The sequence below is a fragment of the Lepidochelys kempii genome, chromosome 6, assembly GCF_965140285.1.
Source record: "Lepidochelys kempii isolate rLepKem1 chromosome 6, rLepKem1.hap1, whole genome shotgun sequence".
NCBI classification, from domain to species: Eukaryota; Metazoa; Chordata; order Testudines; family Cheloniidae; genus Lepidochelys; species Lepidochelys kempii.
In genome coordinates this window covers 51,516,378-51,541,046 of record NC_136385.1, presented here as the reverse complement: position 1 = coordinate 51,541,046, position 24,669 = coordinate 51,516,378, and the positions used below count along the sequence as shown (strand labels likewise).

At 42.8% G+C, this 24,669-nt stretch overlaps 1 protein-coding gene across 4 annotated transcripts in view; it reads left to right on the top strand.

The window, feature by feature from the left end:
• SHANK2 (SH3 and multiple ankyrin repeat domains 2) overlaps positions 1 to 24,669 on the top strand; it is a 613,170-nt gene that overhangs the window by 31,258 nt on the left and 557,243 nt on the right. For 3 of the 4 annotated variants that reach the window (XM_073347893.2, XM_073347892.2, XM_073347890.2), the window contains exons 2-3: positions 21,090 to 21,153; positions 24,349 to 24,418. The exons of the other annotated variant lie outside the window; for it this stretch is intronic. The gene's annotated coding sequence lies outside the window, so the exon portion shown is untranslated. The remainder of the gene's footprint in view (positions 1 to 21,089; positions 21,154 to 24,348; positions 24,419 to 24,669) is intronic. 4 annotated transcript variants of the gene reach the window in all.

The following is a 24,669-nucleotide window of genomic DNA, read 5'->3' as shown; positions in this document are numbered from 1 at the left end:
ACAGTTTGGGGATCTCTGACCTAGACCCTGCCTTAGGAACCAGACCCAGGGAAACCTCTCACTCTCCCACTGCCTTATGCACTAACTTCCGTTGTTTGTAATGATCCCACTATGTAAAGGGCAGTTAATTGCCCCTTCCATTTTGCATGAAAGACGAGTGCCTAGCACCTGCAAGAGTGTTAGCCAGGTCTGTAATTGTCTGTAGAGCAAAGACCCCTTTCATGGCAGTAACTAACACCTTCCAGCATAACAATATGTTTCCATTTGTGTAGATGTATAACTTGCCCTCTGAAGTAATAAATGCCTCATTTTTGGGCGAGACAAGGTGGGTGAGGTAATATCTTTTATTGGACCAACTTCTGTTGGTGAGAGACAAGCTTTTGAGCCACACAGAGATCTTCTTCAAGTCATTTTTTTGTTGACAGTTACTTTTTTTTTCTGGTGCACCCCAAATAGTTTATACTATGCCAGGATTACTGTGTGCAGTGTGTTAGTTTTGTTTAAAATTTAAAAAAACGTAAGAACCCAGTGGATTTTGTCACAAAGTCACATTTTGTATCCAAACATCCTACTTCTCTGAATAAAGGTCTTATAAATAGAGCATAAATTTTTTGTGCAGATGGATATTCACTTAACTGAGGCTGCATGCTCACATATTGCTTCAGGGCACATTAAATATGCTATTTCTGCATGGAAGGGTGCTTTTTCCTACAGCAGTGTAAGCCCTGTCCTGCCAGTTCAGTGATCTACAATAGTTGGATTCCTTCTGTAAGGATGTAAAAATAGGTACCTAATTATTTTAAGATAGCATTTGGATTTTGTCTAAATTTAATAGGATTGTGTGTGTTATAATAATGTGGATAGGTACCTAATTTTTACACATTTGAACTATTTTATTTAATACATTTTTGAAAGATAGGTGTTCTCTCACTCTCATTTAAAAGATGTAGCCAGAGGGCAAGAGAACAAGCTGAGATTGTAAATGGAATAACCAGATGACAGAAGACAATGTGACCCATATTTGAAAGTTAGGACAACAGTGCACATGGTCTTCCCAGCAATTTTATCTAATAATCAAACTTTATTAAATAATCTGGATTTCATAACATATGGAATGTAAATATTCTACTTTCTAATTTACAGCCAAACTATTCCATGAGAGAATTCTCTGGTAGCATGTCTCTGCTAAGGAAATACTACACATCAGAAGGTCAGCTATCCTTTCTGGGAAAGCCAAATAAATCAAGACCAAATTCATCCCTGGTGTGATGCTATTGACTCAGTTGGGTTATGCTGGGAATGAATTTGATCCCAATGGACTAGATCAGGGGTGGGCAAACTTTTTGGACCGAGGGTTTTTTGGCCACATCGGGGTTGCGAAACGGTATAGAGGGCTGGGTAGGGAAGGCTGTGCCTCCACAAACAGCCTGCCCCCCCACCCATCCGCTCCCTCCCACTTCCCTTTCCCTGACTGCCCTGCTTAGAACCCCTGAACCATCCAACCCTCCCTTCTCCTTGTCCCCTGACACCCCCTCCTGGGACCCCCCCGCCCCAACTGCCCCTGGGGATCCCACCCCTATCCAACACTCCCTGCTCCCCGTCTCTTGACTCCCCCCCGAACCTCTGCCCCAACTGCTCCTTGTCCCCTGACTGCCCCCTGGGACCTCCTGCCCCTTATCCAACCCCCCCCTTCCCCCGCCTGTTTACCATGCCACTCAGAGCAGCAGGACAGGCTTATTGGAAAGCCTGGGAGGTGGGTGGGCACAAGCTGCACTGCCCGCATGGTGCCGTGACGGCAGGGGAGGCAGGACAGCAGGGGAGGGGCCAGGGGCTAGCTTCCCTGGCCGGGAGTTTAGGGGCCAGGCAGGAAGGTCCCACGGGCCCGATGTGGCCCACAGGCCGTAGTTTGCCCACCTCTGGACTAGATCCTCAGCTGGACAATCTAGGGTCCCTGATTGTGCTGCAGGCAGAATCCATCCTTGCTTGCCTCCCCTTGCAATCCATACAGAACTGCCTTCCATGCCATCCCCAAACTCTCTCCACATATTCCTCGCATGTTCCCAGGCTGTTTCAGTACCCCATGCCCTCCACCCTGGAGATATCTTTCACAATGACCTAGGGACATGTTTCACAATGACCACTAGGCATACACCAAGCTGTGAGAGTCTCATTTCAAAAAGTGCTCTTCACTGTTATGTCTCCTGTAGAAAATAGAAATGTTTGTATAGGTATTGAAGAAAAATGTACTTATAGAAAGAAAATGAATATTTGTCTCCTACACATGGTTGTTGCTGCTGAAATTCATGCACATTGGCAATTGCTACATTTGCAGAGTAAAATTAATGCACACACAGCAATCATTACAAAGGTTATACTACAGTGCAAGAAAGCAATGCTTGGCTCTGTGCATTATAGAAAGACAGATTACTGGGGCTCATAGTCAAAAAACGCTCCTTCAAAGCCTCCCTGATTCAAATAGCCCCCTGTTGAGCCCCTCTAACAGTCCTGGTACCTGGCTGCTCAAAAGCAGCTGCCAGCAGATCCAACTCAACGCTCCACTCCCGTGGAAACTTTTCCCCCTTAACTTCACAAATGTTATTCAGAGCACAGCAGGCTCCTATGACCATGGGAATATTTTCTTAATTGAGGTCTAGACTGCCAAAAAGGCAGCACCAGCAACACTTTAATCTGCCAAAGGCACATTCAGTGCTCATTCTACACCTGCTGAGCTTATTGTTGAAGTGCTCATTGCTGCAGTCAAGGTTTTTGGTGTAAGGCTTCATTAGCCACGGAAGAAAGGGGTAGGCTGGATCTCCCAGAATCACAATTAGCATTTCCACATCCTCAGTTGGAATCTTCTAGTCTGGAAAGAGAGTCCCTGCTTGCAGCTTTCTATATAGGCCAGTGTTCCTGAAGATGTGTGTATCATGCACCTTCCCTGACCACCCCGCGTTGATGTTGGAGAAATGACCCCAATGATCCACCGCACTTTCAATACTATAAAAAAGAAGCCCTTTCTGTTGATGAAATCTGTCTCAAGGTAGTCTGGGGCCAAAATGGGGATATGCATGCTGTCGATTGCTCTGCACAGTTAGGGAATCCTGAATTGTTTCTTTCCATGGCATACAGCAGGGCAGATACCACAGTATCATTATCAGATTTGCAGGTCATGAAAGAGTGCAGGATCAGCTGTGTTGTGTTCATAACGCTCATCACAGGACTGGAGAGCAGTGAAGGATCCATGCTTTCAGACAGAGATGGCAGGCACACAGTTTACAGGGACTGTTGAAAAGTGGCATGAAACATAGCTGGAAGCCCACAGAATGATGGGACGGAGAAAACTGCATCATGGGATGGTGAGCCCACCCCTATGAAGTACTGCAATCACTTCCCAGAGCACTCTGAGGCAGATGATCGTGAGTTGCACAGTGGGATAGCTACCCATGGTGCACTGCTCTCTCTGTCAAAGTAAGAGCACCAACTGTGGACATGCTCTGCCATCACAAGAAGAGTTGTGTGGATTTGCAAAGCGGTTGATTGTTGACGTAACTCAAGTCGACTTAACTTTGTAGTGTAGACATAGCCTAAGTCTGCAGACTTGGTACCTGTAGATAAGTAAAGCATACTAAGCCAGAGCCTTACAGGTGTAAATCAGAATAGCTTTGTGGACATCAGTGGAGCTATAGTGATTTACGCCAGCTGAGGACAAGGTCTTTGAACAGCTGTATCATTCGTTCCTGCTGCAGGGATGTGCTGGCCACCACTTCCTGCAGCTCCCATTGGCCGGGAACGGTGAACCATCGCTACTGGGAGCTGTGGGTGGCCATGCCTGCAGATGGTTAATGTAAATACTGTCTTATGACCCGCCAGTGGATTATCCTGATGGGCCACATGCGGCCCGCGGGCTGCAGGTTGCCCACCACTGGTGTATGCCTCCATTGCTTTGTTGACGAAAGCTGACTTTTGTCAACAAGACTGTGTAGTGTAGACATGGCCTTAATGAGCAAAACTTTGGTGATAGTAATATAGGCAGAATGATTACATGATACCGATAATATACTGATGTGTACTTCTGGGCATATGCAACTAACACCTGCACATCCCACCAATTAAAGCAAGCATAACTTTCTAGAAGCTGGCTGAGGAATAGAATCCTCTCAGATGCCCTTTGGACAATGATTTGGAAATCTTAACTATTGCAGTTTGTCTCTGATCCAGAAAAGCACTTTAGCACTTGCTTAACTGTAAGCATGTGAATACTCCCATTGAAGTTAACGTACCTAAAGTCATGCATATGCTTGACTACGTTGCTGAATTAGGGCTTTAGATACTATTGTGACTGGCACTCTAGAAATATCTGAATTTATAGTTTCAAAGTGCTGTACACACATTAACTAGCTCATGGATCAGGCCTTAATGTATTTTGAGTCCTCAGAATAAAAACATTAGGATCAATTTTCAGCCACCACATACTCCTCTTGTGCCTATCAAGTTTAGCATTTGGGTAATTAAAGGCATCAGCAAATGGGTTAGTACTGTACGTACATATTTCCACATGCAAATGTAGTAATTTCTGGTTTTCTTCCTAGATTTGGGAAACAACAGGTTGAGAAATATAGGAATTGGCAATGGAGTTTAAATATTGTTCCATTAATGCTGTAATGATCTGTTTAGTGTGTATGTTTCAACACTGCTTTCTATGGGATAGAATTAGAATGGCTAAACTGTAAATATCACATCCTATACTAGTAACTGCTGCAAAAAAGTATCCTTTAGTACAAGTGTAAGAGGCTGGGTTTTTGGAAAAGGAAAAGATAAAATCTAATCCTGCTCCTGCTACGAATTTCTGACTGTGCATGCAACAAAGTAAAATAATAAGTAGTAGATAGCCATAGATTTGTTACAACATATCTTTGTTTCCTACTGTTATCTAGAGGGCTGAGCTTTGTTCTCCACAATATCTATCAGGTTTCAGAGTGGTAGCCGTGTTAGTCTGTATCAGCAAAAACAATTAGGAGTACTTGTGGCACTTTAGAGACTAACAAATTTCTTTGGGTATAAGCTTTCATGGACTAAACCCACTTCATCAGATGCATGGAGCTGAAAATACAGTAGGAAGATATATATATACACAGTACATGAAAAGATGGGAGTTGCCTTACCAAGTGGGGGTCAGTTCTAATGAGATAATTCAATTAAAGTGGGCTATTATCAACAGGAGGAAAAATCACTTTTGTAGTGGTAATCAGTGGCCAATTTCAAACAGTTGACAAGAAAGTGTGAGTAACAGTAGGGGGAAATTAGCATGGGGAAATTAGTTTTTAGTTTTTGTGGTGACACATCTACTCCCAGTCTTTATTTAGGCCTAATTTGATGGTGTCCAGTTTGCAAATTAATTCCAGTTCAGCAGTTTCTCGTTAGAGTCTGTTTTTGAAGTCTTTTTGTTGAAGAATTGCCACTTTTCAGTCTGTTATTGAGTGTCCAGGGAGGTTGAAGTGTTCTCTGACTGGTTTTTGAATGTTACAATTCTTGATATCTGATTTGTGTCCATTTATTCTTTTGCATAGAGACTGTCCGGTTTGGCCAATGTACATGACAGAGGGGCATTGCTGGCACATGATGGCATATATCATATTGGTAGTTGTGCAGGTTGGGTCCATAATCTGTTGCATTTCCATTGACTTACTCCAGACTTAGGCCAATGTAGCAGAGACCAGAGGCCCTGGACACTGTAGTACATTTTTACAATGACCTCTTAATATTTTAAATGTAGCCAAATATAACTAATTTTTATCCTGTTAAACTAATGTTTTAATGAAACACCAGATAAAATAAAATGGTATATTTCAAGTAATTTAATCAACCTCAGGATGTACTGAGGGCTATAACTGTTGCTGATTTAAATTATTACTGTAACATAAATTTACTAATGCATATTACAAAGAAAAAATCTGAATTCATTAAAAAATTTAATATTTTGTTATTGAAATTTATCAAGTAAATTATCATGAATACTTCAGTACTACAAAGGCTAAGGAATGCTGCATGATCTCCAGAAAGTAATCAGGCCTGTTTAATTTCATGATGTGCGGAGTCTCTTTTTGTGGAGTTAATTACTAATAAAACTGACATTTTTTTAAAAAATAATCTGCAGATAGTTAAAAAATTAGGTCCATTTCTTGTCAGAATACAAAACATCCAGTTTATACCTGGCCATTGAGCATTTATTTTTGACTTACATGGTGAATTTTCCTGGAAGCGCAGAGTCCAATCTAGCTTCAGATATATAGACATAGACTCACAAAGGCAGTTAGGCACCTAGAGAAGCAGTGAGGTGTTTAAATTCAATATTTAGGCACCACTGACATTCTTAAAACCACTGCTCAGCTGCTGCCTAATTCTATAGGCATCTAAAATTCACCAGGTGCTTAAGTTTCCATCAGTAGGCATGTCCTGATGCTGCCTCATAGCTCACAACCCTCACCCCTGCCTTAGCATGGTGGGATTCTCAAACAAGTCACTTGCATATCTCACCTGTGGGGCCCAATCTGGTAGGCATGCTCAGAGCATGCCTTACCTCCGCACAAAAGGTAGCTGGGAATTTGGCAGGTGAGTGTGCCCGTATCCCCAGAATAGCACTCCCCTGGGAGACCTGTTTTCTGATATCTGCTTTGCCTGATGTGGAGCAAAGACTTGAACTCAGGTTTTCTATGTACCAGGTGAGTGCCCTAACCACTGGGCTATAGAATCATTTTCTCACTTATTCTCTTGCCCAGTGAATATTTAATTATTTATCCTATGTGTCTGAGTCAGGTGCCTAAGGCCCCATATCAGTGGGAATTAGGCATCTAAGTACTTTTTAGGATCTGGGCACCAAGCCTCTCCCCTTTTCCTCTGCATTTCACTTCTGGCTAGCACCCTGCTCAGCTTTCTGGCTTCCGTGATTCCTTTTCTTAGGCACCTAACTCTCCCCTTACAATGCTTGGGGAGCCTGGGTATTGAACTTGGGGCTTTGAATTCCACTGGGTGGCAGGGCAAATAGGAGATGGACATTGTAATGCTGAGCATTGCATAATGTCCCTTTGTGAATCTAGGCCAGGGATCTCAAACTCAAATCACCACGAGGGCCAAATGAGGACTAGTACATTGGCCCGAGGGCTGCAACACTGACATCCTCCCTCCCCCGCTGCTGCCGGCCCTGCCCCCACTCCACCCCTTCCATGAGGCTCCAATTAACCCCCTTTCCCAAAGTCCCCATCCCAACTCTGCCCCTCCCTGCCCCTATTCCAACCCCTTCCCCAAATCAGCACGCCTGTCACTCCTCTGCCTCCTCCCCTGATTGCGCGGCTCCCTGCTCCTCCTCCCCCTTCCCTTCTGGGAAGCACCTGGAGGTAGGCAGAGGAGTGGGGATGTGGTGCACTGGGGGGATGTGGGAGGGGAGCTTGGTGGCTGCAGGAAATAACTCTGGGGGCATGGGGATGGGGGCATGGGGAGCTTGGCGGGCCGCAGCAAATAACTCCACAGGCCACGTGTTTGAGACCCCTGATCTAGGCGATAGTTCCCATTTAAATCAGTGGAAGTTCCCTGCATGCATCCAAGGGCATTGAAGTCAATGACAAAACTCAGTGGAAGCAAGATTGGGCCCTTCATATAGTAAATAAAATATTTCTGGTAAAACAAAGGGGTGGAGATTTTGCAATAGAAAATTTTAGCATTTACTTCATCCTAGAAAAATAATTATGGTGAACTGGTCTGTGTATGTCTCTATTGACATAAGCGTCTAAGGTGGGCTCCCACTTTTAAATAATCTAATATTTATTAGTTAACATGATTTTTTCATTATACAGTGAATGAAATAATCATAAGGCATGAACTGAGGATGACAGATTTTTCTTTCCTCACTGATTACTCATAATTTGTACTAATACTTATTACTGTGATTATGTTGTAATTTTTATGTTTGGGTAAAGCCAGGAATGAAGAATTTTACTTTCCATCACTGAGCCAGTTTTTAACCTATTAGGATCAGGAAGAAGAAAATACAGGGTCAGATTCTGATCTGAGTGTCACTGGTGTAAATTAGGGCCATGTCTACACTACCACTTTTGTCAGTATAACTTATGTCATTCAGGGGTGTGAAAAAACACCCTTCCCCACTCCTGCATAATGTAAATTACACCCACAGACGTGCCGGTGTAGACAGCACTATGTTGGCGGGAGAGCTTCTCCCGCCGACATAGCTACCGTTGCTCAGGGAGGTGGTTTTATCATGTCAATGGGAGAGCTCTCTTGTGCCGACACAGAGTGGCTACATGAATGATCTTACAGCAGTGCAGCTGCATCAGTACAGCTGTGCCATTGTAAGCTCACTAGTGTAGACATGGCCTAAGAGTACTGCAGCTGGATTGAATGGAATTATTCCTCATATACAGTAATGTATTTGAGCTCAGAATACTCAGTATTGAAACCCGCAAAACTACATTTTGGAGAGTAAGAGTGACTGATTTTAGAAACAGAACTTTATTGAATCTGTAGATTCCACCCATGCTACTGTCGGTGCCAGATATAAAATTTATAGAAAAGCAGGGGATCTGGACACGTTTACTGGAGGGAAAACTCCTAAAAGGGTGGTTTTTTTAAAATTTAATTTAATTTAATTTTATTTTATTGTTCACATTGACTTAAAGAAATAGATCAAATCCACTGGGCCCTGATCTCTCAAAAACTGAAACAAAAAAGTCATTTAGCACTTCTGCCATTTCCACATTTTCTGTTATTGTCCTGTTCCCTGCTTCATTGAGTAACAGGTCTACCCTGTCCTTGGTCTTCCTCTTGCTTCTGATATATGAGTAGAATGTTTTCTTGTTACCCTTTATGTCTAGCTAGTTTACTCTTGTTTTGTGCCTTGGCCTTCCTAATTTTGTCCCTACATACTAGTGTTATTTGTTTATATTCGTCCTTTGTAATTTGACCTATTTCCCCCTTTTTGTAGGACTCTTTTTTTGGGTTTCAAATAATTGAAGATCTCCTTGTTAAACCAGGGTGGTCTCTTGCCCCATTTCTTATCTTTCTGATGCAGTGGAATAGTTTACTCTTGTGCCCTTAATAATGTCTCTTTGAAAACCTGCCAACTCTCTTGAAATGTTTTTCCCCTTAGACTTGCTTTCCAGGGGATCTTACTTACCATCTTGAGTTTGCTAAACTTTGCTTTCTTGAAATCCGTTATCTTTATTATGCTGTTTTTTGCTCCTACCATTGCTTAGAATCATGAATTCTACCATTTCATGATCACTTTCACCGAAGCTGCCTTCGGCTTTCAAATTCTCTACCAGTTTCTCCCTGTTTGTCAAAATCAGTTCTAGAATAGCCTCTCCCCTAGGAGTTTTCTCCACCTTCTGAAATAAAAAAATGTCTCAATACATTCCAAGAACATGTTGGATAATCTGTGCCCTGGTGTATTATTTTCCCAACAGATGTCTGGGTAATTGAAGTTCCCAGTCGCCACCAAGTCCTGTGATTTGGATGATTTTGTTAGTTATTTAAAAAAAAGCCTCATCCACCTCTTCTTACCTGGTTAGGTGGTCTGTAGTAGACCCCCTACCATGACATCACTCTTGTTTTTGTACCCCTTTTATCCTTACCCAGAGACTTTCAACAATTCTGTCTCCTATTCCCCTCTCAACCTCAGTCCAAGTGTATACATTTTTAATATATAAGGCAAAACTTGCCCCCTTCTTTCCCTGCCTGTCCTTCCTGAGCAAGCTGTACCCTTCTATACCAATATTCCAGTCATGTGTATTATCCCACCAAGTCTCTGCAATAACAGCTATGTCATAGTTGTGTTTATTTACTAGCATTTCAAGTTCTTCCTGCTTGTTCCCCTACTTCTCACATTAGTATACAGACATCTAAGAAACGGATTTGATTTTCCCCCTCTGTTCTATCTTGTCTCCCCCTTATCCCTGCTATAATGGACCATACTCCCCACCAGATTCTGACCCTCCTCCCAGGTGTAACCCAATGGCAGAGGGCAAGGGGCTCCTGGGTTTGTAGCAGTGAGTCTCAGCTGGCGTGACCAACTCTGTGCACCCCATGTTCTGTTGTCTTGATATTGATTTAAAAGGTGTCTTGTAATATATCACTGGAAAACTATTAACTCACTGATCATTAATATTCTTGTGTGATGTATGTGTGGTCAACATACAAAAAACTGTACAGATGTGTTGGAATTATGTTCCTCAGATGTGTTTGGCAGACAGTGCCGAAGCCCAGCCAGTCTTAGGCAAAGGCATGTTGTTTCTTAGACTTGCTATAAACCCATTCAGTGCTATGTATTTGAAGAAGAGGGTATGCTAACCCCAGTTAAGCTATCAGGCTGCTCTGTACAGTCTCTTTAAAGGAGCAGCAAATTTGAGGTTTTGTGAGTGCTACAGCAAGGGGGGCTGAGCACTGCAGAGGAACGCTTTTGGGGAGGATTCAGGGCTGGATGGGTTGCTGAGGTCTCCCTGCCAAGAGTAACTTGGCTGCTGGTGCCAAGGCTCTGAGCTACAGTCCCATAGCATTTAAGGCACCCCGAGATCCAAGGCAGGTGTTGACTGAATCTGTTACTGGCCTGAATGAATCCCAAACTATCGCGTAAGGGGTTAGTTGATTACATTCTATAAATATCTACATGGGGAACAAATATTTAATAATGGTCTCTTCAGAGTAGCAGAGAAAGTTTTATAACATGATCCAATGGCTGGAAGCTGAAGCTAGACAAATTCAGACTGGAAATAAGGTGTAAAGTTTTAATGGTGAGAGTAATTAACCATTGGAACAATTTGCCTAGCGTCATGGTGGATTCTCCATCATTGCATCCATGATGCATCCGATGAAGTGAGCTGTAGCTCACGAAAGCTTATGCTCAAATAAATTGGTTAGTCTCTAAGGTGCCACAAGTACTCCTTTTCTTTTTGCGAATACAGACTAACATGGCTGTTACTCTGAAATCTCCATCATTGGCAATTTTAAAATCAAGATGCGATGTTTTTCTAAAAGATCTGCTCTAGGAATTATTTTGGGGAGCTTCTATGGCCTGTGCTATGGTCAGTGCAGATAATCACAATGGTCTTTTCTGGCCTTGGAATCTAGGAAGAGCTTTAGCCCACTTAAAATGGATTTGTGATTTAAATTATAAATGTCCCAGGTGAAATATCTTCATATTTTTTCTGCAGCTTGGTTTATTGCAGTTTATGGATACAGATTATTTTCTGGTTTTCATTTATAGATTATAGTGCTTCCTGCAGTCTCTTCTTATTTTGATCATATCAAGAAAGAAAATTCAGAGTTCTCATGAATCCCTATTATGTGGGTCATATAATGTTCTGCTTCATGCAGTCATTTGTCAATTCAATTGTTCACATCTCTCATGACTTCTGCTTAGTGACTTAAATATTTACAGGTCCCCTGTTCCCAATTCTCTCAGCATTTCCCTAAAGGGACCTTTTTTAATGAAGGTTATGCTACAAAAAACATAGTCCTTTACAGTACAGTGATGAGTGAGGTGCGGTGAATTCATGCCCTAATTTATAAAGTAAAAATGTAGAAAGCTATTGCCCTAAAGGGTCCCATTGTATTTCCCATAATTTGGAACTCGCTGGTGTCAAGCAGTGCAATGACACTTCATATTAGGAGTTACACAGAGCTACTTGAACAAGATTACTGCACAACGGCAATTTAACATATGATGGCTGATGGCATATCTCCAGTATGGTACCTCTTGATTTCTCAAGGCCCCCAGCAACCTAATAGACAAAGCTTGCTATGTCCTACCTAGGCTCAGACAGTGTGTGAGAGAGGTCTGGATAGCCAGTTACATCAAGTTGGGCTGGTAGTCTCAAAAAATCAGATTATTTCAAGCAAGGTAGTGAATTTGTTATAAACACCACCCTCAAAAGTTTTTGCACTCTGCATAATATGGAATGAATACATTCTGAACATTCATTTGTTTGTAAACTGATCAACTGTACAGTGAGAGCTATCAAAAACGCAACATGCAAAGTATTTTGGAGGGGAAAAAAGCAGGTTGAGAAAGGGCCATTAAAATCAAGGATCAAGTTTAAAGAACCTCCAACTGATGGCCTGAACTGATGGCCTGAAACTCTCACACACAAATTCTATGAGAGGAAAATAAGTCCTTGTTTTGTCCTCTGTACAGTGTAGATTGTGCAATGCAGGCACTGCTTTGCAAGTGACCAGGAACTACCCTGCTGCCTGGGAAGCTCAGAGAAAAGGTCATGTCCGACTCAAAGTTTCCTGGTTCAGCATTGGCACTACATCTTCTCCTCCCGTTTTGGGGCTGATGTGTGCCCTTGGGGTGAATGAAGAGGGAGATGAGCAGGGTGTGGGTGAGTCCCTTTGTGCACTCCTACCTTTCCTTGCCATATGAGTGACCTTCATAGTCTGACTCCAAATTGGCCATGTAAATGGTTAGCCCTACTGTAACTTGACTCTTTCTGCTATATTTTTGGAGCTGACCTTTTCCTGTACCAGTTAAGTGTTTTCAGTCAGATCAATTAGATTAGATACATGAGGGTGTGCATTTTTTCCACATGCCTTAACTGTAAATGAAATAACTGCAAGTATTTGTACTGCCTGTGTTTGGGCTGAATTAAAGCCTTGTCCCTCATGCTGAAAATGAATTTGGATCCCATAGCCAATGAGAAGGCTACAGAAGCAAAGCATCAGACATTTTTGAAGACCATTCTCTGTGACCACATGTTCCACATTTTTAGCCACACTATGAAGGATCTCTCTATTGTATTTTCTATGATTTTTTAAGATTGCCGAGAAAAAAGACTAAAATATCCCAGAGCACGGCAAGAACCGAAGGATTCCTTTTAATACGTGACTTCACTGTAGCCATGGCTTTAACATTTAACACTGAGAAAGCTCTACCTGAAGTTCTATCCCTTCTGAGTACAAATGTACCCAAGTTTCCCCTTTCCTAAGTAAATACCTACCCTTGTGTTTACTTGTCTCCATTTTCCTACTTCCCTTCACTTCTAAGCTCAGTAAGTAGACTGTCTGCAACTGCTGTATTAACTTCCTCACCTCAAATGAACTCCTGGATCCTCTCCAATCTGACTCCCCCCTCTCTGCTCCACAGACATTTCTGTCGCCGAAATCTCAAGATTCTTCCTAATTAAATTTCAAGATCCTCATTCTCTTGATAATGTTGCTCTAAAATCAAACAAACGAAAATGAACCATTTAAAAAAAATCTCTTCAAAGTAGTAGTTGAACCTACAATATGTGCAATCACACTACCAACCCTCTAAACCCTGGTACCATCCTACTGTCATGTTACTCAAAATCTTACATTGGGGGTCAGGAAGTTGTGGAACACAAACATGTACATGAGTGGGAGCTGGCTGTGCAAGGAACACCTGTGATACTGGCAATCAGGCTAATATAATGGGTGGTTTACAACCTAATCCTGAAAGGTGCAGAGTGCCTTAATCCCCTAGCAAGCATACATAAGCATACTGTTATAATAGCAGTTAGTGCTGCTACCCTAATACATGGATATTTTAGTAACTTCTGTGAAACCAAAAGTGTGAATTACTTTAGTCCAGTTTTCAGAGTAGCAGCCGTGTTAGTCTGTATCCGCAAAAAGGAAAGGAGGATTTGTGGCACCTTAGAGACTAACAAATTTATTTGAGCATAAGCTTTTGTGAGCTACAGCTCACTTCATCGTTACAGTGTGTATGGTAACACCCATTGTCATGAAGGGGATACTAGGAGCCAATGGTCAAGTTCCCATCCTGCAACTTTCTCCATTCCATAATGCCATCCATAATTTTTGCACCATTTTAAAAAATCCCACAAACCTATTGGGCACTTTTCGCTGTCAGCCATCTCAGACAGAAGCATGGAGCCCACACTATTTTCATGAGTGTTGCAACCACAGGATGAACAATACTGCAGTATTTGCAGAGCTACAGGAAGAACTGCAGAAATGGGGGATATGACTGTGACACACCATTCCCCAGCTGTACCCCATGTTCGCCACTTTTGTATGGTTATGATATATTTTGTACAAAGCATGCCTTGTGAGGTATCATTTGAAAACTCATGTTCTACTGTACATCATTGTCCTGTTAAAATGTGTGTATTAACACTGCACATGGAGTTAGGAGATTTTGCTATATGTTTGTTACTGAAACATATTTGTAAATCTGGGAAACACCCACCGACTAGCCCTTCAGAGACACAAAGGACTGACCACAGGTGTTAGAAAACTATTAACCGCCAACTCTAAACAAAGGATTTACATGTTGCCTCAGAGCTAACAGCATGTACTCAGAAAGTGGAAACAAGAATTTACAATTCAGCTGAAGGACGCTTTGCAGAGCACATAGGCAATGGGACTGCCTAACCCTATAACCCAGCAAGGATTTTTCCAGCACAAGGTATTGGGGTATAAGAAGGAGGAAAAAAGGCCTCTAGTCACTTCTCCACCGCTACCTTGGCACATGGATGTTAGATGGTTTGAAGACAAAGAGAAGCATCATTGAACAGTGGGAAGAGTGTCCCAGGCTAGAAGCAGACAGTCTGTGAAATGTATTGAAGCTTATGGTGAGATAACCTGCTTTGCTTTTAGAACTAATAGTCTTGGTAAAGTTTAGGAAATAGCTTGTGTGTTTATTTTTTATTTCTTTCATAACCATATCTGACTTGTATGCCTTTATCACGTACCGCTACCTCTTCTAGTCTGAGTAAATGAATGAAAAGTTGATACCTGTTCCCTTCTAAATTGGGGTTCGATGCCATCTGGACATTTAAACATTGTAATGGAAAATGAATTCATGCATTGGCCGAGGTTCCTTCCCCTGCATCGGGCTCAGCTGGTGGAACTGGCTAGACTGTGGTGCAGTTTCAAACAGGTCCTGGCTTGCACCATAGCTGGACCCTATACCCCATCAGATGTTCCCCATCCTCCTCGCTGTTCTGTGTCGTTAGTTCCTTGGACGTATCCATGGTACTCTGCAGGGTGCTGGTGGGGTCTCTGCCAAGTATGGCATACAGATCTTTGTGAAAGCAGTAGGTCTGCAGCTCTGCAACTGTTGGCCTCTCTGGTCCTGGGATATGCCTGCCGCAGTTGGTTTGCTCTCATATGGCACTGCTGCTGTTTCCTGTCATACCCCTTCTCTTGCATTCCCTGCGCAATCTCTTGGTAGATGTCCATGTTTCTGCGACTGCTCTCTAGCTGTGCCTGCACATCATCTTCTCTCTACAGGCCCAAGAGATCCAATACTTCCCATCTACTCCAGGGAGGAATGCTTCTAGTGTGTGGAGCTGGCCTGGTTGGTTGGGTAGTTGCATACAATAATGGAGAGCTGCTAAGTGTGCTGGCCGAGTTGGGCAACCAGGAAAAGACATTTCAAAATTATGCAGAGGTTTTAAAGGGTGAAACCACACAGAGGCACAGCCAAGGAGCACTATAGAGAGTAGAAAGAAAAGGAGTACTTGTGGCACCTTAGAGACTAACCAATGTATTAGAGCATAAGCTTTCGTGAGCTACAACTCACTTACAACGCACACTTTGCTTCTCTACAAAAGAAAAAGGACACTAAACTTTCTAAACTACTACATGCTACAAGGGGCCACAGCAATGGTTCCCTCAACCCACCTAGCAATATTGTTAACCTATCCAACTATACTATCAGCCCAGCAGAAGCAGCTGTTCTATCTCGGGGCCTCTCCTTCTGCCCCTCCACCCCCACGAACATGATACAGTTCTGTGGTGACCTAGAATCCTATTTTCGACGTCTCCGACTCAAGGAATATTTCCAAAATACCTCTGAACAGCATACTAATCCACAGAGTTCTCCCTACCAACACTACAGAAAGAGGGATTCTAGGTGGACTCCTCCTGAAGGTCGAAACAGCAGACTGGACTTCTACATAGAGTGCTTCCGCCGACGTGCACGGGATGAAATTGTGGAAAAGCAGCATCACTTGCCCCATAACCTCAGCCATGCGGAACGCAATGCCATCCACAGCCTCAGAAACAACTCTGACATCATAATCAAAAAGGCTGATAAAGGAGGTGCTGTTGTCATCATGAATAGGTCGGAATATGAACAAGAGGCTGCTCGGCAGCTCTCCAACACGAGTTTCTACAAGCCATTACCCTCTGATCCCACTGAGAGTTACCAAAAGCAACTACAGCATTTGCTCAAGAAACTTCCTGAAAAAGCACAAGATCAAATCCGCACAGACACACCCCTGGAACCCCGACCTGGGATATTCTATCTACTACCCAAGATCCATAAACTTGGAAATCCTGGGCGCCCCATCATCTCAGGCATTGGCACCCTGACAGCAGGATTGTCTGGCTATGTAGACTCCCTCCTCAGGCCCTACGCTACCAGCACTCCCAGCTACCTTCGAGACACCACTGACTTCCTGAGGAAACTTCAATCCATCGGTGATCTTCCTGATAACACCATCCTGGCCACTATGGATGTAGAAGCCCTCTACACCAACATTCCACACAAAGATGGACTACAAGCCGTCAAGAACACTATCCCCGATACTGTCACGGCTAACCTGGTAGCTGAACTTTGTGACTTTGTCCTTACCCATAACTACTTCACATTTGGGGACAATGTATACCTTCAGATCAGCGGCACTGCTATGGGTACCCGCATGGCCCCACAGTATGCCAACATTTTTATGGCTGATTTAGAACAACGCTTCCTCAGCTCTTGTCCCCTAAAGCCCCTACTCTACTTGCGCTATATTGATGACATCTTCATCATCTGGACCCATGGAAAAGAAGCCCTTGAGGAATTCCACCATGATTTCAACAATTTCCATCCCACCACCAACCTCAGCCTGGTCCAGTCCACACAAGAGATCCACTTCCTGGACACTACAGTGCTAATAAACAATGGTCACATAAACACCACCCTATACCGGAAACCTACTGACCGCTATTCCTACCTGCATGCCTCCAGCTTTCACCCTGACCACACCACACGATCCATCGTCTACAGCCAAGCTCTGCGATACAACCGCATTTGCTCCAACCCCTCAGACAGAGACAAACACCTACAAGATCTCTGTCAAGCTTTCTTACAACTACAATACCCACCTGCAGAAGTAAAGAAACAGATTGATAGAGCCAGAAGAGTTCCCAGAAGTTACCTACTACAGGACAGGCCTAACAAAGAAAATAACAGAATGCCACTAGCCGTCACCTTCAGCCCCCAGCTAAAACCCCTCCAATGCATTATTAAGGATCTACAACCTATCCTAAAGGATGACCCAACACTCTCACAAATCTTGGGAGACAGGCCAGTCCTTGCCTACAGACAGCCCCGCAACCTGAAGCAAATACTCACCAACAACCACATACCACACAACAGAACCACTAACCCAGGAACTTATCCTTGCAACAAAGCCCGTTGCCAATTGTGCCCACATATCTATTCAGGGGACACCATCACAGGGCCTAATAACATCAGCCACACTATCAGAGGCTCGTTCACCTGCACATCCACCAATGTGATATATGCCATCATGTGCCAGCAATGCCCCTCTGCCATATACATTGGTCAAACTGGACAGTCTCTACATAAAAGAATAAATGGACACAAATCAGATGTCAAGAATTATAACATTCATAAACCAGTCGGAGAACACTTCAATCTCTCTGGTCACGCAATCACAGACATGAAGGTCGCTATCTTAAAACAAAAAAACTTCAAATCCAGACTCCAGCGAGAAACTGCTGAATTGGAATTCATTTGCAAATTGGATACTATTAATTTAGGCTTAAATAGAGACTGGGAGTGGCTAAGTCATTATGCAAGGTAGCCTATTTCCTCTTGTTTTTTCCTCCCCCCCCCAGATGTTCTGGTTTAACTTGGATTTAAACTTGAAGAGTGGTCAGTTTGGATGAGCTATTACCAGCAGGAGAGTGAGTTTGTGTGTGTATGGGGGTGGGGGGGATGTGAGAAAACCTGGATTTGTGCAGGAAATAGCTCAACTTGATTGTCATGCACATTGTGTAAAGAGTTGTCACTTTGGATGGGCTATCACCAGCAGGAGAGTGAATTTGTGTGGGGGGGTGGAGGGTGAGAAAACCTGGATTTGTGCTGGAAATGGCCCACCTGATGATCACTTTAGATAAGCTATTACCAGCAGGACAGTGGGGTGGGAGGAGGTATTGTTTCATATTCTCTGTGTATATATAAAACCTGCTGCAGTTTCCACGATATGCATCTGAGGAAGTGAGCTGTAGCTCACGAAAGCTTATGCTCTAATAAATTGGTTAGTCTCTAAGGTGCCACAAGTACTCCTTTTCTTTTTGCGAATACAGACTAACACGGCTGTTACTCTGAAAGCTACTCTTGGGCAGCCTGCAGAAAGTGCTGCCCAAGAGACCCAGAGTGACAGTAACCTGTGGCCCTCTGACAGGCCTCTTTAACAGCAGAGGTTTCCCCAGGAAGTTAACTGAGCAACCTCACAGACTTCAGCCTTCTGCAGCGCCAGACCTTGCTTGATCTCTGGCCTCCGACACCAGCCTGACTCCAATCCTGATTCCTGCCTCTTGATTCTAACCTGATACTGTGTCTGATCTCCAGTCTCTGAACCCAGCCTGAATCTGTCCCTGACTCTTGCCTCCTGATTCCAACCTGGCACTGTTTCTGGACTTAGGTCTCTGAGCCTGGTCAGACTCTGATCCTAACTCTTGCTTATGGAATCTGGCCCTTACGTTTGATCCAGCTCTTGCCCAGTGACTACCATCCCTGATAGGCAGACCTCAGCCCAGCTCTGACCAGTAGGCCAGACTGCCTATGCACTGGTCCATTACAGCATTGACCTCCATAGGTTAACTACGGCTCAATGCTGTTTGGGGAGGTGGTATTACTGTGTTGCTGTAACAGGGTGCTTATGTTGCCCAGATACGTATATGAGTGTAGACACATGCACAATTAGGTCAATACAAAGTGACTTGAATTGAACTATCTTTGGAGTGTAGACCAGGCATTAGATACAGTAACTCCTCACTTAAAGTTTTCCTGGTTAACGTTGTTTCATTGTTACGTTGCTGATCAATTAGGGAACATGCTCGTTTAAAGTTGTGCAATGCTCCCTTATAACGTCTGGCAGCCGCCTGCTTTGTCTACTGCTTGCAGGAAGAGCAGCCCGTTGGAGCTAGCTGGTGGGGGCTTGGAACCAGGGTGGATCGGCAGCCTCCCTGTCAGCTCCGTGCACCCCTAAGTTCCCTGGGCGGCAGCCACCCAACAGGCTATCAATTGCCGACAGTTTAGCCATCCCTCTGCCCACCACCCTGTGCTGCTCCTGTCCTCTGCCTTGGAGCTGCTCCCCGGAGCCTCCTACTTGCTGTACAGGTGGGGAGAGAGATGGGGGCTAATGTCAGGGTGTCCCCCTCCCCCTGCTCCTGCACCCCACTTACTCCATCTCAATGGGGGCGGGGGGACACACATGACAGGGTTCAGGACAGAGGGAGCTTCCAGGCAGCAGCAGCTGCTATCTCAACTTGCTGATCTACTTCAAAAAACAGTTTACTTAGAGTGGGGTCAGTGCACTTAAAGGGGCAATGCACATCTCTCACTCTCTCACACAGGGTGTGTGTCTCTGTCTGCCATGCTGTCTCCCCTCCCTCCATTCGTGCTGCCTTGTAGAGTGTGCGGCTACTTTAACAACAATGGGTTAACCTTTGAGGGCTCAGCCAAAAGCTAGTTCATCATTTAGCAGTAAGGCATTCCTTGGGAAATATCCCACCCTCTTCTACCCTCTGATTTCACCACCTCAACCAAGCTTCACAATCATCACCGCTGTGTACAGTATTAAATTGTTTGTTTTAAAACTTATACTGTCCCTCTCTCTCTGTATATAGATATATATAGAGAGAGTCTTGTCTGGTGAAAATTTTTTCCCTGGAACTTAACCCCCCCATTTACATTAATTCTTATGCGGAAATTGGATTCGCTTAACATCGTTTCACTTAAAGTTGCATTTTTCAGGGACATAACTACAATGTTAAGTGAGGAGTTACTGTACTATGGTGATGGGTACTGTAGAGCAGTGATTCTCAAAGCTGGTCTGCCGCTTGTTCAGGGAAAGCCCCTGGCGCTCCGGGCTGGTTTGTTTACCTGCTGTGTCTGCAGGTTCGGCTGATCACGGCTCCCACTGGCCGCGGTTTGCTGCTGCAGGCTAATGAGGGCTACGGGAAGCGGGACAGGCGAAGGGATGTGCGGGCCAGGGGCTTTCCCTGAACAAGCAGCAGACTGCCTTTGAGAACCACTGCTGTAGAGAACCCTAAGTGTTTGTCTACTTGGGGACACTCAGGAAAGTTAATATGTGTTAAGCAAAGGTATCAAGTATTAGCTTGTATTAGTATTAACTAAAGTGCATTAAACCCTTGTGTGAACACTCTCATTGAGAAGTAAAGTGGCCTTAGTTAAGCTAAAGCAAACTGAGGCTACTTTACTTCTCATGTGTGCCCACAAAAGAGAGATTTACATATGCATATGGTCAATTGAATGAATGACTGGTCACGTGCACTTGAAAATACACCAATTTGCATGTAAGGATTTAGGATTTGCACACACTAGTTAGGTTTATGCAAATATGTACACAATCCTAACTTTAAAAACTTGCCCAATTTGAGAAATTTTGACTGTAACTCCTGTAGTTTACCAATATGTGTGTATATATAATAGATATATAAATGGTTCTGATTTACTGAGGATTTCTTGATGATTCTCTTTGGTGGGTCCTACTTAACCTCTGTTTTGAGGCATAAAGTTGTGTGTAGAGCTTGTACTGACCCACAGCAGAGAGGTGAATTTCACTCTGGATGTTTTTCTACAGAGTAGAAAGGATTCCATTATCTTCTGGCATTCTGAATGCCAGCATAGGGCTGATGTGAAGTTCAACTATGCAGAGCAACTTTACAGCCAAAATAAACGTAGTAGAGTCCTGCTGTTGACTCACTGTGAATTTGTAAATAAAAGAGTTTGAACTTTGTAAGATAATGAAATCCCTGCATTCTTGCCTTCTCAGTGTGAAGTGAAGGAGTTTCCTGCACATGGACAAAAGCTGAAAGTTGCCTTCATCTTTTATTTGTGTAAGTACAATAGCAGCTGAACATGAAAAAGTAGCAAGACTTTGTATTTATACAGCTCTTCTTATATGTAAAGTGTGTACCAATAATCCTCAAAATGTCTGCATTAGGTGAAAATGAAGCAAAGTGATTAAAAGACTTGCCAAATATGACACAAAACCAGTGGTAGCCTTATGTATTATTTGTGGTATAGTAATGCCTAGAAATCTAAGTTAGCCATGTACTAGCACTTATTATAGGCAGAACTGTTAGCGGCACCTATAATTAAGATTGAGTAACATTTTTCATTATAAGACCTTGTTTACTTATTATTTTGTCTGAATTCAGGCTGAAATTTTCCATGGAGAGTGTCTGCCTCAAGCTGATTTTTTATTTATTTTTTTAAATTTCCAGCTAAAATGCTTTAGCCATTTCTCAGAACAAAGTTAGGGGAAAATACATTGTCTTGCCAATGTTTGAAAAAAAAATTCTTACAACCATTTCATTGAGAAGCTCTGGCACCTCCATGCTTTGGAGAAGGGACTTGAAATTTGGGGGTATTACCGTGGTATCAGGGATGTGTCGTTTCCAATTCCCTTGGAAACCTACCCAAATTTGGCCAAGTTATAAACCTTTGAAAAATCTCAATTTGCACATGCTCAGACTAGTTAGAATTTGTCATCTAAATTCTCTAAAGATTTCAGCTGCACTGGGCATGCTCCAGCCCAAGGAGGCTGGGGCAGAGCTGGACTTTGCCTGCAGTTGCTACTCCTGGCAGCCAGGGCCTGGCACAGGAACTGACAGCAGGGAAGCAAAAACGCTTGTGAATTTGAAGAGAAGCTGTGTAATTCTTCCTCACCTAGTTTATGACAATGTGATTAAGGTGGCGTGGGAATTTCCTAACAAGACATACACTACAAAGATAGTGTATGTCCAGTTGTGCAGGTGAACCATAGTTGCATAGTTGAACCATCTGAAGTGTGTTATGGAACATGGTGCCCCAGTAACTGGTAAGTTCCTTTTCAATTCTGCATAGAATCCTCCCTCCCTCCCTACCTCCATGGATGATTTACTGCGTTCTACATCCCACTGTGAAAACTGTTTGACATGGAGGGTTCTAATTCTGCCTAGAACAGTCAACTCTGTTGCCTGAAATGGTGGCAGCTCACAATGCCTCTTGGTCTAAACATCTATTCTAACATCTATTAGGTTTCATCTGAACTGCAGCTGACTGTTGTATGGTATAAAATATGTTAGCCTAGTGTGGCAAATATGTTCATTACTTAATTTGTTTTCATACTGATGTTGTGTAACAGTATTAAAATAAAATATTTATGTGTAAAAGCTGCGCAGGAAACATTGCTCTAAATGAATGTGTAAGTATTTTCTGAATGAAACATTTTAGGTTAGTTTGATGCATTTTAATTAAAAAGTAATGACATTTGTTTTTGTAGTTAATTATTTAAATATATTTACCAACATGCACATAACAATACCACACAACCTGTAAGACCTATAAGAAGCGCAACATGACTAAAGGCCTAATTTTGATTTCATTTATGTTTGTGTAAATCAGATGCAACTCTAATGAAGTCCAGGCAGTTGCACTGTGATAGAACTAGTGTAAGTAAAATTGGAATCAAGATTTCTAGGTCCGTCTGCTCTCAGGAGGCTCATGAAATACACAAGTTCAGCTGCATCAGATAACACTGGAGGACTAAACCATTGATTGTCCTGGGTACAAGACTGGGCTCAATGCTACTTCCTCTAGCAAATGATAGGAACTGTGAGTGCATTGCGTCTGAAATGGGTCTCTGATGTGTGTCATTTCTGATCTCTTAGTATGCCAATCCATGGATAGAGTGCCTCACCCCATAGCATCTAGGTACCCAAAAGCAAGATATATTTGTCCTTCCCAGCACAATTAGCCCGATTTTCCCGTCTACTAGTACTACATTAGAGCAAAGAAAGATAATAGTAAAACTAGAATCTCATTTACTACAGTGTTGTTCCTAAAAAGCTATCTAATTTTACCTGCAGTAATCAGAGAAAGTTGCCTCATTATCTGTAGTATTAACTATACTTACTGTAGGAAATGCCTTAAAATACTGCATAAACTGAGGTTATCTAAATGAACTTTCTTGTGTAATTACCTAAGGCAATTGACCACTAGGGAATGGGGAGTTGTTAAGGGCCAGATTCTACCACTCTTAATCATGTTGAAGTCACACCTTATTTTGCAGGTAGTCCCACTGAAATCAATGGGACTAGTAGCAATTCACTGCTTAGCGTTTGGGTTTTTGTTTTTAATTGTAAATCTTCTGAAAAAGTAAAAGGCTGCTTCACGCTTTCTGCAACTTAAAAAAAAGTGATTTTGTGAATTCACAGAAAGGATTGATCAATTTACAGTAGAAGAAAAGTTGCTTTAAAGAAACAATTTGTCACTAAGACAGAAAATCTCTTCTCAGAGTAAAGATATATAGCCTGTTTCTGCTTTCACACTGATTTTATAGTATCAAAACTCCTCTGAGGTCAGTGTAGTTATTCTGGATACACATTGGTGCAACTGAGAACAGGACCAGGTCCAAAATCAGAAGCAGCCTATTTCCTGGTTCCAGTGGGCAGGAATGCTGGAACAATTTTTATAGTGGCGATGCTGAGAACCATTGAACCAAACTGTAAACCCTATATGGATGGAAGCCACTTCAAGGGAGAGGGTGTGTGGCAGCACCCCCAGCACCTCTAGTTCCGGCACTTGTGACAAGGGGCTGAAATCTTGTATCACACATGTATCACAAGTACAGCTCACAGGAATTTAGCATTGTCAATTCTGAGTTTGCTAGCTCTGACTCAGTCTAGAACCAAAACCTCAATCTAATCTCAATCCACTTCTGAATACAAATTCCTTGACCCACCTGTTGTTACTTTGTAATATATGCAAGAATGTACTCGATGCTGTAGCAGACACAAAATGAAGATAGGGCTCTCCCTTAAGAGTTTGTGTGTAATATTTAAATGTTAGGACTCGGTGTGATTTTTTGAGATGAGTGGTGTGCTATACAGTTGTCTCAGTGTTTTACAGTATAACATGCCATTAGCTCTCTTGTGCTGTGAATCATCCTGTTTTATAAACAGATCTTAGAAAGTAGGAGTGGTCTTTTGGCTGCTGAATTTTTTTCTCTCTGTGTCATTCTTTGTGCCTCTCTGTACCTTTTACAGAAAGCTGAAATGAAAGAGATTTAGATTCTGATGAACTTGATGTAGCTGCTCTCCATGTCTGTGCTAAACGGTAAGTTTGTCAATCGGCTGCTATTTCAGACAAATCATTGGTGTTTATTCATGTCTGTGGTTTTCTTTCCTCTATTGTACACTAAGATTCTCAGCATTGATTTCAAGGCATGCAGCAGCAGCAGAGTTAATAAAACTGGATTGGGAGTATCCCTCTGACAAAAATAAAACCCTAGTGGAAATGTACTCTTTGTTTCCACCTGCTTAGTTTTGTTATCCACACAAAATTTGGTCCTATAGCAGAACAATTCT